The sequence below is a fragment of the Aethalodelphis obliquidens genome, unplaced genomic scaffold (assembly GCF_003676395.1).
Source record: "Aethalodelphis obliquidens isolate GAN/ISIS:26980383/991018 unplaced genomic scaffold, ASM367639v1 scaffold9, whole genome shotgun sequence".
Taxonomy (NCBI): Eukaryota; Metazoa; Chordata; class Mammalia; order Artiodactyla; family Delphinidae; genus Aethalodelphis; species Aethalodelphis obliquidens.
The window spans coordinates 22,922,501-22,937,999 of record NW_020837953.1 but is presented as its reverse complement, the minus strand read 5'-3'; the positions used below and the strand labels follow the sequence as shown (position 1 = coordinate 22,937,999).

Here is a 15,499-nt window from a genome sequence, read left to right as displayed (position 1 = left end):
CCAGATTGAAACCAGAGGCTGCAAGAGCTTGTGCATCTGCAGACGGCCATGGGGCGGGAGGAGTAAGGAGGCTTGGAGGACAGCCCAGAGGAGTCGGCCACGCTGGAGCCACGCAGCAGCCCAGACCCAGGGCTCGGAGGAGCCACGGAGAAGGAGGGAGCTCGGATGGTGGAGAGGACGGCAGCTTCATGCCCAGGAGTTACTAAAAGGGACACTACAGCTTGGGGCTCCCCAGTTTTCTGATCCGAAGAATGTGCTGGAGGGCAACAATGGGAGGAAATGTGCCCTGGGCATCAGCACACGCCCGGCCCCGGGCCAGCCACACCGTCAGTAGCGTCCACACCACTGCGCGCTCAGCCCTCGGCATGCAGAGGCCCTCAGAGACTGGTTTACAGTCAGAATCTCCCAGGACTTCCTAAAAATCTTTACTGAGGACCAGCTCTGAACCCCCCAAGCGTGTGGTGTGCATTATTTATGATGACCACAGCAGGACGATGATAAATAGCTGCTGTGGGTCAGGCATGGGCACGTGCTTCACACGCACGATTTCATTTATAAATAACAATTCCTAGTGATAACAGTGGCCCACTGAGGGCCTGAGGGGAGCTTCCCACATGCCAGGCACGAGGCTTTGTACCTACAATAATCTTAAAACCTCGCTGAGGGGTGAGGGGCAAGGCAGGGCAGCTGAATGCCCCCCGGTCCCACAAGCAACAACCTGAGGACCCGACACTGAACTCTGGCGGTTCTTCAAGGAACGTCCTTGAGGCAAGTATTCCAGCAGGATCATCTCCTGTTCCTGCCTTCACCCTGGAGCCTTACACAGCTGAGCAGAAGGTGAAGCTTAGGGCGCTGGTTCACGGACTGATGGAGACTGTGCTCATTAAGCAATCAGGTGGGTGGAAATGACCCAAGTCCTCCGCGTCAACCGAAAAAAGTAGGAAAATGCCAAGGAAAAGCTCCTGATCCTTATATTCTACACAATACAAACAGTAGCATTCCCAAAGCGTTTCACTTTCATAAGTTTTTTTCCTGCCAAGGTCACACAGAGAGGGGATGTCAGAGCCAGGGTGAGGCTGAACCTCCTTCTACCACCCACTGTGCCAGACATCCCAGGCTGGGAGTGAGCATGGACTTATTTTTCTCAGTTCTGAAGAGAACGTACTGGAAAATGTATGGTTGTGTCATCTCTTGAATGTTTAGTCTGTTTTCTAAAGAGATGTGTGCAAAAAACGTGGTCAGGATAAGGTCCGGATGAGGCTGGGGGTGGAGAGGAGGTATGGGCGGGAGTGGAGACCTTTGACCTTGAGGATGTCCCTTGTGACCTTGAGGACTTGGGGGTAGAAACACAAGTTCTGGATTGGTGGATGTGAGGACTGCGGAAGGCAGGAACTTCCTGCCAACAGTGGTACCACTGAGAAGGGAAGAAGGGGAGAACGCAGATATACTGACCACCAGCTGTGGGCCAGGCCCAGGGCAAGGCCCTTATACAGAAGATCCTACAGTATCACCCTACTCCACCACCCAGAGCGTAAAATGTCCATCGTAATGAGGACACTGAGACTCAGGAAGTTGAAGTGATTTACCCCAGATCGCACAACTCGGCAGCGGGGAAACAGGATATGCAGCCAGATCTGGTGGGTTCTTTCTCCCGTATGTCAAACTTGGGGGTACTGTGTACCCCACTTCTGAGCCCTCTTGGTGCAGCTGTGGGCCCTGAGCATCCTTACCCTCCCTATCCTCAGCTTTCGGCTCCATTACAAGCGCCACTCATCACAGAACCTGAAATCTCCTTGCCCTGGGAGCCAGGGGTCAATACTTCCATCTCTGCCCTGTCCTCCTTCCCAAAACACTGACCAGGGACCCTCTCTCGGTTCTTTGAAGGAGCTGGTTGCTCCTCCCAGCCTCTCCCAGGTGTCCTCCTCCACAGTACGTGCCCCAGATCAGCGCAGGAGAAACCTCTCTCGTCCCTCTTCTCATCCCCAGTGGATTGCTGCTCTGTCCAGCACATTCCAGGGGAGGAAAAGGATCCAACACTGACCATCTGGGACTCCTGCCTGAGAAATGGCCCTTTCTCCAGACCATGACCCTCCCCCAATGGACATTTAGTTCACCTCTAGAAGAAGAAATGGCTGGCCTGGTAAATGAATATGTTAAACTCCTAGTTATCCTCCAGATCTCAGACTAAACATCACTTCCTCAGGGAAGCCCTCCCTGACTCATCCTCAGACTCTGATTGCACGGCACACCAGTCCTTCAGATAACACCAGTTTACAGCCAAACCATAAATAGCGTGACACAGTGTTGGACATCTGTCCCCCCTACTCTGCCCCATGAAAGGGGAGCTGGGCTTATCATGAATCCCCAGCATTCAGCACAGAGCTCTGCACATGATAGGAAGGCAACCAGTAATTGCTGAATGAATGAATGAATGAACGTATGCTCCGGGCAGAGCTGGGGCACCCTCCTCTGGGCCCCTGTAGCCCCCTGGACATAACTTCCTCACTGCCCTATCACCCCATACTCACGTCTCTCTTTCACAGTCTCAAACTCACAGCTCAAGAGCCAAGTCTGGCTCAGCAACAGATTTAAAGTAAGTAATTTTGTATTTTAAAAATCAATACAGTAGGGCTTCCCTGGTGGCGCAGTGGTTGAGAGTCCGCCTGCCGATGCAGGGGACATGGGTTCGTGCCCTGGTCCGGGAGGATCCCGCATGCCGCGGAGCGGCTGGGCCCGTGAGCCATGGCCGCTGAGCCTGCGCGTCCGGAGCCTGTGCTCCGCTGCGGGAGGGGCCACAGCAGTGAGAGGCCCGCATACCGCACACACACACACAAAAAATCAATACAGTAATTTCTCTTGAAGAATAGGAAGATCTGGCAACAATCAGGTGGAGCTGAGTGGTAGGTGCCCCTCTTTAGATGAGCCTCAAGTCTCCAGATGGCCAAAGACCCCCAACACCCTGTTCTTCTTACTCCAGACCTGCTTCACTCATCCCTGTTACCTGCCTGGACACTGAGCATTTGGGCTTGTGACCTCCTGCTATTTCCATAACCCTGCCCTCCCCACAAGGCCGTGAGCTTCCTGAGGTCAGAGCATCCCTCATGGGGCCTGGTGCAGAGAAGAGGAACAGTAAATGTTGGCTGAGTGAGTGAATATAAGCAAGAACTGGAGGAAACTCCAGGGAGTGGTAAGACCAAGTGGAGCAAACTTGTGTGTAAGGAGGAGAAAGCCTTGCCTAAAGGAATGGAAGCACTCGATCAGACGCTCTTTAAGGATTAGTTAAGAAAAGATAGGGCTTCACTGGCGGCGCAGTGGTTGAGGGTCCGCCTGCCGATGCAGGGGACACGGGGTCGTGCCCCGGTCTGGGAGGATCCCACATGCCGCGGAGCGGCTGGGCCCGTGAGCCATGTCCGCTGAGCCTGCGCGTCCGGAGCCTGTGCTCCGCAACAGAAGAGGCCACAGCGGTGAGAGGCCTGCGTACCGCAAAAAAATAATAATAATAAAAATAAAGAAAGGATAATTGAGTGCACCAAACACTTTGTATTTTGTCTCACTACCTTGCCGTCCTTAAAGTTGGGGTGGTGAGTAGGTTAATCTCACTGATTTAATAAATAGAAATCCATTTTAAATTTATTTATTTTATTTATTTATTTTTGGCTGTGTTGGGTCTTCGTTGCTGCGCGTGGGCTTCCTCTAGTTGTGGCGAGCGGGTACTACTCTTCGTTGCAGTGCGCGGGCACGGGCTCCAGGCACATGGGCTCAGTAGTTGTGGCTCATGGGCTCTAGAGCGCAAGCTCAGTAGTTGTGGCACACGGGCTTAGTTGCTCCACGGCATGTGGGATCTTCCCGGACCAGGGCTTGAACCCGTGTCCCCTGCATTGGCAGGTGGATTCTTAACCACTGCGCCACCAGGGAAGCCCATAGAAATCCATTTTTAAATGTCTCCCAAGGATGAAAATCCTCTGCTGTGTTCTGGCTTCCAAAAGCGGCCTGGGACTCTTCTGCCACCTGGTGGTAATAAGTACATATTGCAGGAAGAGTATTCTAAAAGGAAAACGCAGCCAACGTGGACCCACCCACCCCCACCCCCACCCCCACCCCCATCCCCAGAACCACCCTTCACAAAGGGAAGGCACAGAATAGGGCAGAAGTGACTGGTTTAAAAAAGAAATTAAATTCAAACCGCAATTACTATTTGAGGCACCTGAGTTGGGCTAAGTCTGCCCCAACCCTATGCCCCAACCCTTGATTACCTTAACTATAATCAAGACAGACATAAATAATTCTAACGCAAGGCAGACTGAAGTCCAAGTCCAGAACTATCACATCCATTGAGTGTGGGTGTTGCATCTCAGCTTGAACTAACCGCAACACTCAGTAATATAGGCCAGGCATCGAGCAAAGTGGTTTCTCTTTTTTTTTTTTTTCTCCAGCAAAACTTTATAACAATCTTTTGAAGCAAGTCCAATTAGCATCCCATTCTGCAGATGAGTCAACTGAGGCTCAAAGAAGTGAAGCCTCTTACCCAAACAGCTAGTGAGTGGTAGAGAAAGGATTCAGATCAGGCTTAGATTTGACTGACTCCAGACTCCTCGCCATTTCTTTAGAGTCTCCTACCTGCTGTAGACCCAAAGTGGCCTCTTGAGATTCCAGGGCCCACCGGAAATCAGAATCTCCCCTCCTTGTAACCTCAGCAGGTCTCTGGAAGGACTAGATAAGCACAAAGAAAAGTGGTAGAAGTGTCTGGCTCATACCTTTGTTCTAGCCTACCTTCTTGCCCGCCCCCCCTCGGCCTCTATTCCACAAAACCCTCACCCTCTGCAGGTTCTCCCAGGTCTGCCTGCCCCAGGGGGAGAGAGGCTGCCTGTCCTGAGCCTCAAGCCCTGGCTCTGCGTCATCTCCGTGCCAAGTCCACAGCCCATCTGGGCAGCTCAGAGCCTTGTTTGCTGATTCGCAAGTTCATAGTAGGGGCCAGTGCTCCCCAGAGAGAAATACAAAACCATAATTGTCCCCGGATTGGCTTGTGTTCTTTGTGGAAAGAAACAATACACAGCCTTTGTATTTAAAAAAAAAAAAATTACTGAAACAAAAAATTTCCAGTTCACACTCTTTTGAATTGAGAGAAATAAGTAAACACTATTTCCCAAATCTATGTTCAGTGGGAAGCCTCCTTTTATTATATTTATACAAAAACATGAGCCGAATATCATCCTACGCCACTATAAAACACATTCAATAATAAAATGCAAACGCTATTTGCAAAGAATTACTGAGGATCAAGTTCTGGCCGATTGCAAGGAGTAGTTTAAAATTAAGAGTTTTAAGCTTCACGTATCCCAATTTTATTTTGTAATAATCTATGCCTTTAACTTACCCTGTTTATATTTGCTCCGAATAATGTAGCCAAAAATCCACTGCACATTGATTGTGAAAAGGGTAACTCATTATCTGCTTTTGCCCAGAAATAACAGAGGAAGAAAAGAAGGTGTTTGCTTGCACTCCCACAATTCTTTGGAAATATTTGCTTTCAGACATTTTGTATTATTGTGCAGTGCGCATATTTCTGCATGGGAGCTTTGCAATTTTGAAAAGATACCAAGAGGAGCAGAAAAAGAAACTAAAGAAGTTTTGCTCATTCTTTAGCCCAGGTTAACGTGGAGCCTAATCTGCATACTTACCTGAGGGATTCTGGGACATTGCTGTGGCTCTCCTGGGAGTATTTACACGAAGGACCTGCAAGGAGGATTTTGGGTGGTTGCTGGAGGGATCTTACACCCTATGCCATTAAAGGAATATGGAGAGCCAACCCGCAGCACTAAAGAAGACACTCTGGGGAGGATGGCAATTGGAGGAAAGACACCCTAAGCCAAAGGAGTGGATGAGTATATGGCTGACTGTGCCAGTGAACAGGTAAGTGTCTCTTTAGTGCTGTCAAGAGCCTTGGTCACCCAGTAGGGAAGGACAGGAGACCCTAGCAGTGCCAGGGTGGAGTCCAGCTCCTGTGCCTGCTGACCAGTCCCTAGGAACGGACCCCAGATCCACCCAAATTTTTACATAAACCCTCTGGGATTTATAGACCACAGAGGCTTGGAGGTCTCCTCCCTCTAAACTGAGGGAGAGAGGAGGTGTACCCAGCAGGAGGATGGGCAAGGTCTAGGAACCAACACTGAAGCCTGGTCCATGCAGGGTTTCCATTCATGGCCTGATCACCATCCAGTCCCCATTTCCACTCCTCCATCTCTGCCTGCCTCCTTCCTTCTGCCTCCTTCCTTCATCCATCTTGCTCACTGTTCCTCTTCCCATTACCGCCAACAGTCACATTAAAATCTCTGACCTTTTTGTAGCATTTTTTGCTTTCTCCAGAGCACTTTTTGTTCACAAATACTTCTTAAACTGAGGTGCATAGCCCTTGGGGGGCTCCCATCCATGGGCCAGAGAATTTGCAGAGCCACGTGACACACATGGCCCATCTTGCTGGCATTAAAATTACCCAGTGGTAAATAACTTAAAACACTGGCTTTGTGTTAAAAGAAACAGCATGGGTATATTATGGAGCAGAATCCAAAATGCACATAAAATTTTTAGCTACAGTAAGACTTCAGATAAATTGTGAGCCTGTGGCAGGCTGCTTTAAGCTACACCCTCAAACCCCCAGGGTACCTCTTTACTCTCTTTTGCCATTAGGTTTGGCTTTGGTGGAAAAGGTGGAGAAGCTCTGACTTACTTTATCCCATGAAATCCTCACAACAGCCCTTTCAAAGCAAGGCAGTTTTAGAGATGGAGGAACGGGGACCAGATATGCTGAGTAACTTGCCCCAAGTTACCCAGCAAGCAGGTGTCAGAGCCTAAACATCATCCAGGTATTCTAACTCCAAGTCCAGTATTGACTCCACACCGAGGTACTGCCAGGCACATTGAACCACTGGGGGCAACAGGTCCAGGAAACAGGTAGTGATGGGTCCACAGCTAGGGAGGATCCTCTGCAAATTTATGAAGTCCTCCCCCATAATCCATGCCTTCAAAATTCATAGGCAAGCGGTGCTCCAAGCCTGGGGAGCCAAGACGCAGATGGCTGCAACTCTGACATCACCCAGATAAGCCACTGTCAGCTCTGGACCGCCAGCCTCGGAAGCTGAGGGCAGGGAGATTGGGAATTCTTGGTTGCTGAGATCGGCAGTTCTTTCTGGTAAGACTCAAAAGGCAAGAAGTTGACACGTGGGGACCCAGGTGGCCCTGCTCTCTTCCTCAGTGCTCAGTGCTATCAGGGCAGATACTCGGCTCCCAAGCCACTGGGCCCAGCAGGACTGGAGTCAGTTGCCGAATGGTTGGGAGAAGGATTTGAATCCAGGTCGGGCTGACTCCCAACACCCAGCCCTTCCCACGCTGCCTGAGGTTATGAAAGGAGTCCCATCCTGGAGTCAGGATACCTGAGTTCTAGCCCAGCTTCTCCAAAAGGAGCTGTATGACTTGGGCCAGTGCCTTCCGATTCTAGTAGAGCGGGAAACACTCTAGCACCCAGGGGTTCTAGAGCCAGAGCCACCTGGGTTCAAATCCCAGTTTTTCCACTCACTAGCTGTTTGGTCTCAGGCAAGCTTTCACATGCCTGTGCGTCAGTCTCCACATCTGTAAATGGGGACACGATTGGTGCCCAGCTCACAGGATCGTCGTGAGGATTAAATGTCATCCACACAAGGCACTCGGAAGAGAGCCCGGTATGGAGCCGTGCTCAATAAAGGTGAGATGTTATTGTATAAAAATGAGAGTGAAGGGGGTCAAGTGGCAGCCCCAAGGACCCACATCCTCGCAGCAGTGAGTCTGATTGGCAGGTGGGATGGGAGCCGCTGTGTCGGACCTAAACACCTGCCTCTCCCATTGTCCCCCAGCAGCTCAAGCCCCGAGTCCCATGGCTGGTATTCATTCAACAACTTTTTACTAAGTATCCGTTGCAGGAAGGGGGACCCCTTCCAGGGCCTGAGCGTGGGCTCTTGTCTAACACTCAGAAATGAATTGTTCGAGGAGACATGAGCTGACAAAGCAGGAGACTTTATTGGGAGGGGGCACCCGGGTGGAGGGCAGGAAGGTAAGGGAACCCAGGAGGAACGCTCTGCTACGTGGCTTGCAGTCTCGGGTTTTATGGTGATGGGATTAGTTTCTGGGTTGTCTCTGGCCAATCATTCTGACTCAAGGTCCTTCCTGGTGGCGCACACGTCGCTCAGCCAAGATGGATTCCAGCGAGAAGGATTCTGGGAGAACATATGGACTGGCATCTCCTGTTTCCTTTTGACCTTTCCGGAATTCTTATTGTTGGTGGTGACTTGTCAGTTCTGTGTTTTTACCAGGACCTCCTGTTGTTACAATAGCTCATGCCAGTGGCTACTATCTTGCCTGGCCAGGGCGGGTGGTTTCAGTCAGTGTTTCCCCTAACATATCTACCCTGGGCCAGGCATGGCTACTGTATGGGGAACACAAAGGAGAGCAAAACCAGATGCAAACCCTGTGTGTCCAGAAGAGAGACAGTGAACAGACCCACAAGGAAATGACAGCCAGTGGTAAATACTACATGGGAAAATAAATCGGGGGAAGGGATAGCGATGGGGAGGTGTTTTAGATGAGCTGTTTCGGGAAGCCCTCTCTGATAAACAAAGACGTATTTATCATTTGTAAATAGTATTTAGCCGCCCTCAGCTTCAGAGCTCAGCCAATTTCCCAGCTGGGGGAATCGTTGGCGTGGTGGTCACCCATGTGATCCCAGAGGCCCGCAAGGAAGACAGGGAGGGTTTGAGCATTGCAGAAGGGGACGCCCTGATATCAGTGGATTGTGACATTTTGGGGAAGGTGCTGGGGGTGATGGTCCACGAGTACAGTCAGGTTGAAGGTAAAAAGCTGGGATTGGGAGGCTGGATCCAGAGTACCGACTGGAACACAGTACAAGGCCAATTTCAGGGTCCCATCTCTGAGGTGCGTCATCCGCAGGAATGCTTGAGACCCAAGGAGGTCTCAGATCACACACCGACAGGGCCAGCTTCAACAGTGAGAAAGTCATCTTAAAGTCAGACTGCTCAGCTTTCCAAATTGTGAAATAATGGCCTGAATTTAAATTTTCCAAGATAAATTCAGTGGCTTTGTTTTTTACTGTGAATAGAGGTAGACCTATTCTGTGTTGTGTTAGAATTTACCTGTAAGTTATTTTAGTATCAAGTACACGAATGTTACTGTATATTTTACGTATGATAGGATTACAACTGCACACAATTCTAATCTAATTCTAATAAAAACACACTAGAGCCTTAAAAATATTGATAACATTTACAATATTGTAATACTATAAACAATAATTATTAAGAAATAGAGAAGCAAGAAGATATAGGACTCTGAGAGAAGAACATTCCTGGCAGAGGAAACAGCACATGCAAAGGCTCTGAGAATGGGACAAGCCAAGGACTTTGGCTTTTATTCTCAGTGTGAGAAGGTAGATTGCTCTTTTTTTTTTTTTACTTTTGGCTGCGTTCGGTCTTCATTGCTGCGCATGGGCTTTCTCTAGTTGCGGCGAGCAGGGACTACTCTTCATTGCGGTGCGCAGGCTTCTCATTGCGGTGGCTTCTCTTGTTGCAGAGCGCGGGCTCTAGGTGCACGGGCTTCAGTAGTTGTGGCACGCGGGCTTCAGTAGTTGTGGCACGCGGGCTCTAGAGTGCAGGCTCTAGATTGCTCTTTAAAGCAGACAACATAGCAGATGTTTTTCATGCCTATCAAATTCAAAATGCTAATCCACGAGTCCAGGGGGTTGACCCACCTTGTCCAAGGTCACTCACCACCCAAAAGTCCCTTCCTATTGAGACAGAAAAAAATAAAAATAGACTACATAGTAGCCCAATGAATGTGAAAAGCCTTGTTTTCATCAACAGAAAGGGGGGAAAAATGAATCAACACAGCCTCCTCTTCACGCTGAACAGTCAGTCATAGTTAATGTACAGATCACAGAGGCAGGTAACTCATACATGCTTAGTAGCAAATGGAAAAATCAAAGCAAAATAAGTTAAAAAGGGATACAGCAAAGAGAAGCCACCTCTTAAATCAGCCTTTTCGAACTGCTTCGGGGCACCCTGGAGGGTCCTGTGAAATACCTTGCTCAAGCCTGCCAGTATTTCTGATGCAGGAGTGGCCCGGCCGAGGGCATGCACAGCTTCTCCCGTGCCGCCTGGGAGTTCAGATCGCTGTCCAGAGATGTTGAGATGACGTGAAGCATGTGCCTCAGGCTGGCCATCATGCTAGATGCCTTACCTGCCTTGTCTCCTTTAATCCCCCCCAAAATCCTGGGAGGTAGGCAGGATCTTCCCCATTTTACAGATAAGAACACTGAGTCCCAGAGAAGTTAAGCTAAAGGTATGAAGTTTACATTAATTTGAATCCTGGCCAATTCAGGAAATTTGTAAGATCTTAGTTAAGAGTGGAAAGGTTGGAGCTTCCCTGGTAGTGCAGTGGTTGAGGGTCCGCCTGCCGATGCAGGGGACACGGGTTCGTGCCCTGGTCCGGGAAGATCCCACATGCCGCGGAGTGGCTGGGCCCATGAGCCACGGCCGCTGAGCCTGCGCATCCGGAGCCTGTGCTCCGCAACGGGAGAGGCCACAACAGTGAGAGGCCCGCGTACCGCAAAAAAAAAAAAAAAAAGAGTGGAAAGGTTGGCCCAGAGGTGGGAAATTGGAAATGATGAGGCCAAGCTTTGAAGAGAGAAAGGAGTAGAGAAGCAACGTTTGTTGAGGCACAAGGCAAGGCATCCTTCTCCTGTGTCTCATTCAGTCTGTGTGACTACTCTGCAGGACAAGGACTGTTAGTCCTACATTCAAGATGAGGAAACTGAAACTCAGAGGGATTGATGGACCTGCCCAAGGTCGCTGGCTAGTAGCAGAGCCCAGATTCCAAGCCAGGTGTGCCTGGCTCCATAGCCCACAGCTGTTTCTGCACCTGGTCACGGTGCCTAGTGTGATGGGACTAGCCTGTCCTGGGACTCACTGCACCTGGGATGTGGCCCCAACTTTTCCAGTGACTTGCTGTGTGACCTTGGGCCTGTCGCTCCCCTCTCTGGGTCTCAGTTTCCTCTTCCATAAAATGTGGGGGTGGGTGGGGTGATCTCCAAGGCCCCCTTGACAGTATGCCTCTGAGTCTGTGACAATCTAAAAGCAAAACACAGAACAAGACTGATCCATTGCTAACTCCTCCTGCCCTAGACAGCCCACGAGAGAGGACAGCAAAATCCCCGCTGCCTTGTCTGTGTCCCAATGTCACCCTGACCCCTCCCACTACCCTTGCTCTCTGAGCTTTCCACCCTGCACAGTCAGAGACCTGCCCTCATCCTTGCTACCTCCCTCTCCCTCTCCCCATACCCCACATCTACTCCAAACTGAATCCAGTCCCCTCCCTCTCATTAGCTCCTCCTAGAATGGCCCCCATGGTCTCCACCCCCAGGACATGTGCTTGATCCCTCCCCATCTCTCCCACAGGCCATGCAGAGCCCTATACTGGTCCCCTGGCCCCAGTTTCTTCCATGAGAGTGGCCAGGATCTTTGTTGAATCAGATCTTTCACATGCCCCCAATCCTGCAATGGCTCCCAAAAAGCCTATAGGATAAATTCTTTAGCGTGACATTTGACATTCACAGCCCTTCAAGGGATGGCCCTAATCAGCCTTAATCAATTAATTTCCTTCCACCACCCCGCACCTCCTCACTCCCACGCACCCGCCAGTCACAGGTTCTGCTTTCCCACCTCACTGCCCGTATACGCTATTTATTCTTCCAGTTCGTATTTCCAGCCCTCCTCTCCTCTCCACTCCCCACCTGATTCAAATGCCTTCCTCCCAAACACCCCAGAGAGGCCACAATCCTTCCTTTCCCTCTGTTCCCAAGAATCTTTTTACAGCCATGATTTATTTGATTCCATACCTCCAGTGCCTGGCACCGAGCCTGACATATGGAATGGATGTAGATTCGTGTTTGATGGATGAATGGAAGTTTGACATCTCATTCCTTCGTGGGCCAGGGATTTGTTTTCGTCTAGCCTATCAGGTTACCCAAGAAAGCTCTGTCCATCACCCAAAGCACTGCTGCCCACAAAAGCAAGGCCTCCCAATGTCCCCTTCGCCCACGCCCAGGAGTCCTGCCAGCTGGGTACCCAGATGCTCTCTCTCTCTCCCTCTCCCTCTCTCTCATTGCCCCCCTCCCCTGGTCAGTGAAGACACTGCGCCTCTCCCTCCTCTCCTTTGTCCACCCTGAACCCTAGGGTCCTCAGTCCAGGGGCAGGTTAGAGAGGGACAAGATGAAAGACGTGTAGCAGAAACACATGAGAAGTTGCCATAACTAGTTCCTTGAGACACACACATCCATTTTTTTTAAGAAACACATACAACCCATAAGATCTAAATAAGTGATGATCCATCAAAAACTGAAAGCCCACACGGCACATAAAACAAGGGGCTTCCCTGGTGGCGCAGTGGTTGGGAGTCCGCCTGCCGATGCAGGGGACGCGGGTTCGTGCCCCAGTCCGGGAAGATCCCACATGCCGTGGAGAGGCTGGGCCCGTAAGCCATGGCCGCTGAGCCTGCGCGTCCGGAGCCTGTGCTCCGCAACAGGAGAGGCCACAGCAGCGAGAGGCCTGCGTACTGCAAAAAAAAAAAATTACAGGCAGATCTATAGATATTGTTGAGAGGTGACTATGGTCTACGGTAAAGTAAGAAGTTCAGATGAGATCCAGTTTGTTTAATCTGACTCCATCCAGGCAAAGATGGAACCAGTCTGAATGTCTGCACACCAAAAGGTCGTGGGGTCGATTTCTGGACGGTGGGGATTGTGGGTTATGTTTACCTTTGTCTTCACACTTCACACTGTCTGATCTTTTGACAAAGAGCATGAAATTTTATGTTCAGAAAAATAATGCTATTTTCATATTGAAAGAAGAGGACAAGGTAGAGGGCGGAGAGGAGAGGAGAGAAGGAAAAGCTAGATAAGAAACAGGTGAAGACAAAGATGACTGCCCCCCAAAGACCCTCTGAACCTCTCCTGCCAACCCGCCTGGCATGCCCACTGTCTAGGAAAGACCCCCTGATCGTGATTCCAGAATCTAGTCTCCGGCCTGCAGGCCACTCTCCAGGGAGCAGGTTCCTGTCATCTAACACACAGCTCCAGATTACACCCTTGTGCCTTTTAGCTGAGGGATAAGAGAGCTCATCAAGACTGCTGGCTCAGACCATCCCCATTTGTTCATATTCCTCTGAATGAAACTCCAGGGCAGGAACCCAACCCCTTACCCCTGTGCCCATGAGGAGAGACTCAACGTGGAAACACTGTACCAGTGACCAGCTTGGCACCATCTGAAGTCACATTCCTTTAAGGCACACGACGAGAACCCACAATGGAGGGTTTGAATTGGTTAAAGCCTGGATGGGAATCTGCAGGGCACCTGGCTGCCATACAGAGGCTGTTAAGTCCTGGCCCCTCTCCCTAATGTCGGGATTGCACTGACCTGGCTACTTAACTTCACTGAGCCTCTGTTTCCACGCTTGTAAAGTGGGGTTAATAACAGCACAGGCAGACCTTGGAGACATTGAAGGTTCAGTTCCAGACCACTGCAATAAAGTGAACATTGCAATAAAGAGTGTCATATGAATTTCTTTGGTTACCTGGTGCATATAAAAGGTATGTTTACACTATACTTAGTCTATTAGGTGTGTAAAAGCATTATGTCTAAAAAACAATTTTAAAATACTTTATTGCTGGGCTTCCCTGGTGGCGCAGTGGTTGAGAGTCCACCTGCCGATGCAGGGGACACGGGTTCATGCCCCGGTCCGGGAAGATCCCACGTGCCGCGGAGCGGCTGGGCCCGTGAGCCATGGCCGCTGAGCCTAGGTGTCCAGAGCCTGTGCTCCGCAATGGGAGAGGCCACAACAGTGAGAGGCCCGTGTACCGCAAATAAATAAATAAATTAATTAATTAAATAAAATACTTTATTGTTAAACAATACTAACCATCATCTGAGCCTTCAGCGAGTTGTAATCTTTTTGCAATAGTAACGTCAAAGATCACTGACTACAGATCACCATAACAAGCATAATAATAATGAAAAAAATTTTAATAGACTATTTTTTAAAGCAGTTCTGAGTTCACAGCAAAGTTGGGCAGAGGGTACAGAGATTTCCCACATACCCCATGAGCTCGCACAGGCGTCGCCTCCCCGACCAGAGTGGTACATTTGTTACAATTGAGGATCCTGTGTCAGCACGTCGTTATCATCCACAGTTCATAGTTTATATCAGGGCTCTCACCCTGGGTGATGTACATTCAATAGGTTTGGACAAATTTATGAGGACGTCTCCACCATGATAGTGTCATACAGAGTAGCTTCACTGCCATATAATTTTTGTTTTAAAATTCAGTTAGCTAATATTTTATTTGAGATTTCTACATTTTTTTTTAATTGAAGGATAGTTCATGAAATATTGCGGGAATTACCAAAATGCAACACAGGGACATGAAGTGAGCAGATGCTGCTGGAAAAATGGCACCGGCAGATTTGCTCGGTGCAGAGTTGCCACGAACCTTCCATTTGTAAAAAACGCGACATCTGCAAAGCGTAGTAAAACGAGGTCTGCCTGTACAGATGTCACAGGACTAATGAGGGCTGAACCAGATGACACATGTACAGCACTGAGTACAGTGCCTGGCACACAGTAGGCACTTAATAGATGGTAGCTTTTATTATTATTGACAGAGTTGTTGTAAACCTGCCGTGGGTGGGTCATAGACATGCCCAGGCCATTGGCAGCCCCTCTAACAACAGGAGCCAAGTGTGCCCCATAAGTTACCATTAGGAGGCTGGCAACGCCTGAGGGATTCTGATGGAGGGAAAATCGATTGGGGTTCATGCACAAGGGAAAGAACTACATTTGTCAGAGGAGGGCTGTTGCACAAGAGAAATATCAAGGGCTCCTTTTAGCTCGTTCTCTTTCCTCCTCGAGAACATTTAGTCTTATTAAAAATACAACGAGAAGCATGGTTCCCACCTCCATCATGGCTAGTTGGGAAGCAGAAGACGCCCAGGCAAAGGAGAAGAAGGAAGCCATCTGTCTCTTGGGGCCGATGCCTCAGGGCATCTCTAAGGAGCAGGATAGAGAGAAGCCGTGTGTGTGTTCAGCAGCAGTCAGTTTCAGGGAACGCATATAGGTCTGGGTCCTGGGCATGGGGGAGGTTTTCGTGGTCCTGAATCATCTTTTAACACCAGCACCTCTCCTCTTCCTTCCTGAATCCCACCTGTCCCAGCCAAGGCTCTCGACTCAAAGCAACACAGTATTTTCAGCCAGCATTGGCCAGTCCCATCTGTGGGTCTGGACCCATTTTTTTCATTCAGTCCACAAATATGTGTGGATGCCTACTGGGTGCTGGGAGAGACATGGAAATGAAACTGATATAGACCCTAAGGGGGCATGTGCTCTCATCAGTGAGATGTGGCGGGTG

The 15,499-nt window shown here is 49.7% G+C and overlaps 1 pseudogene; it reads left to right on the top strand.

The window, feature by feature from the left end:
- The first annotated feature begins 7,677 nt into the window (after positions 1-7,677).
- On the top strand, positions 7,678-9,083 carry LOC113621432 (acylphosphatase-1 pseudogene; annotated as a pseudogene).
- The last annotated feature ends 6,416 nt before the right edge of the window (positions 9,084-15,499 follow it).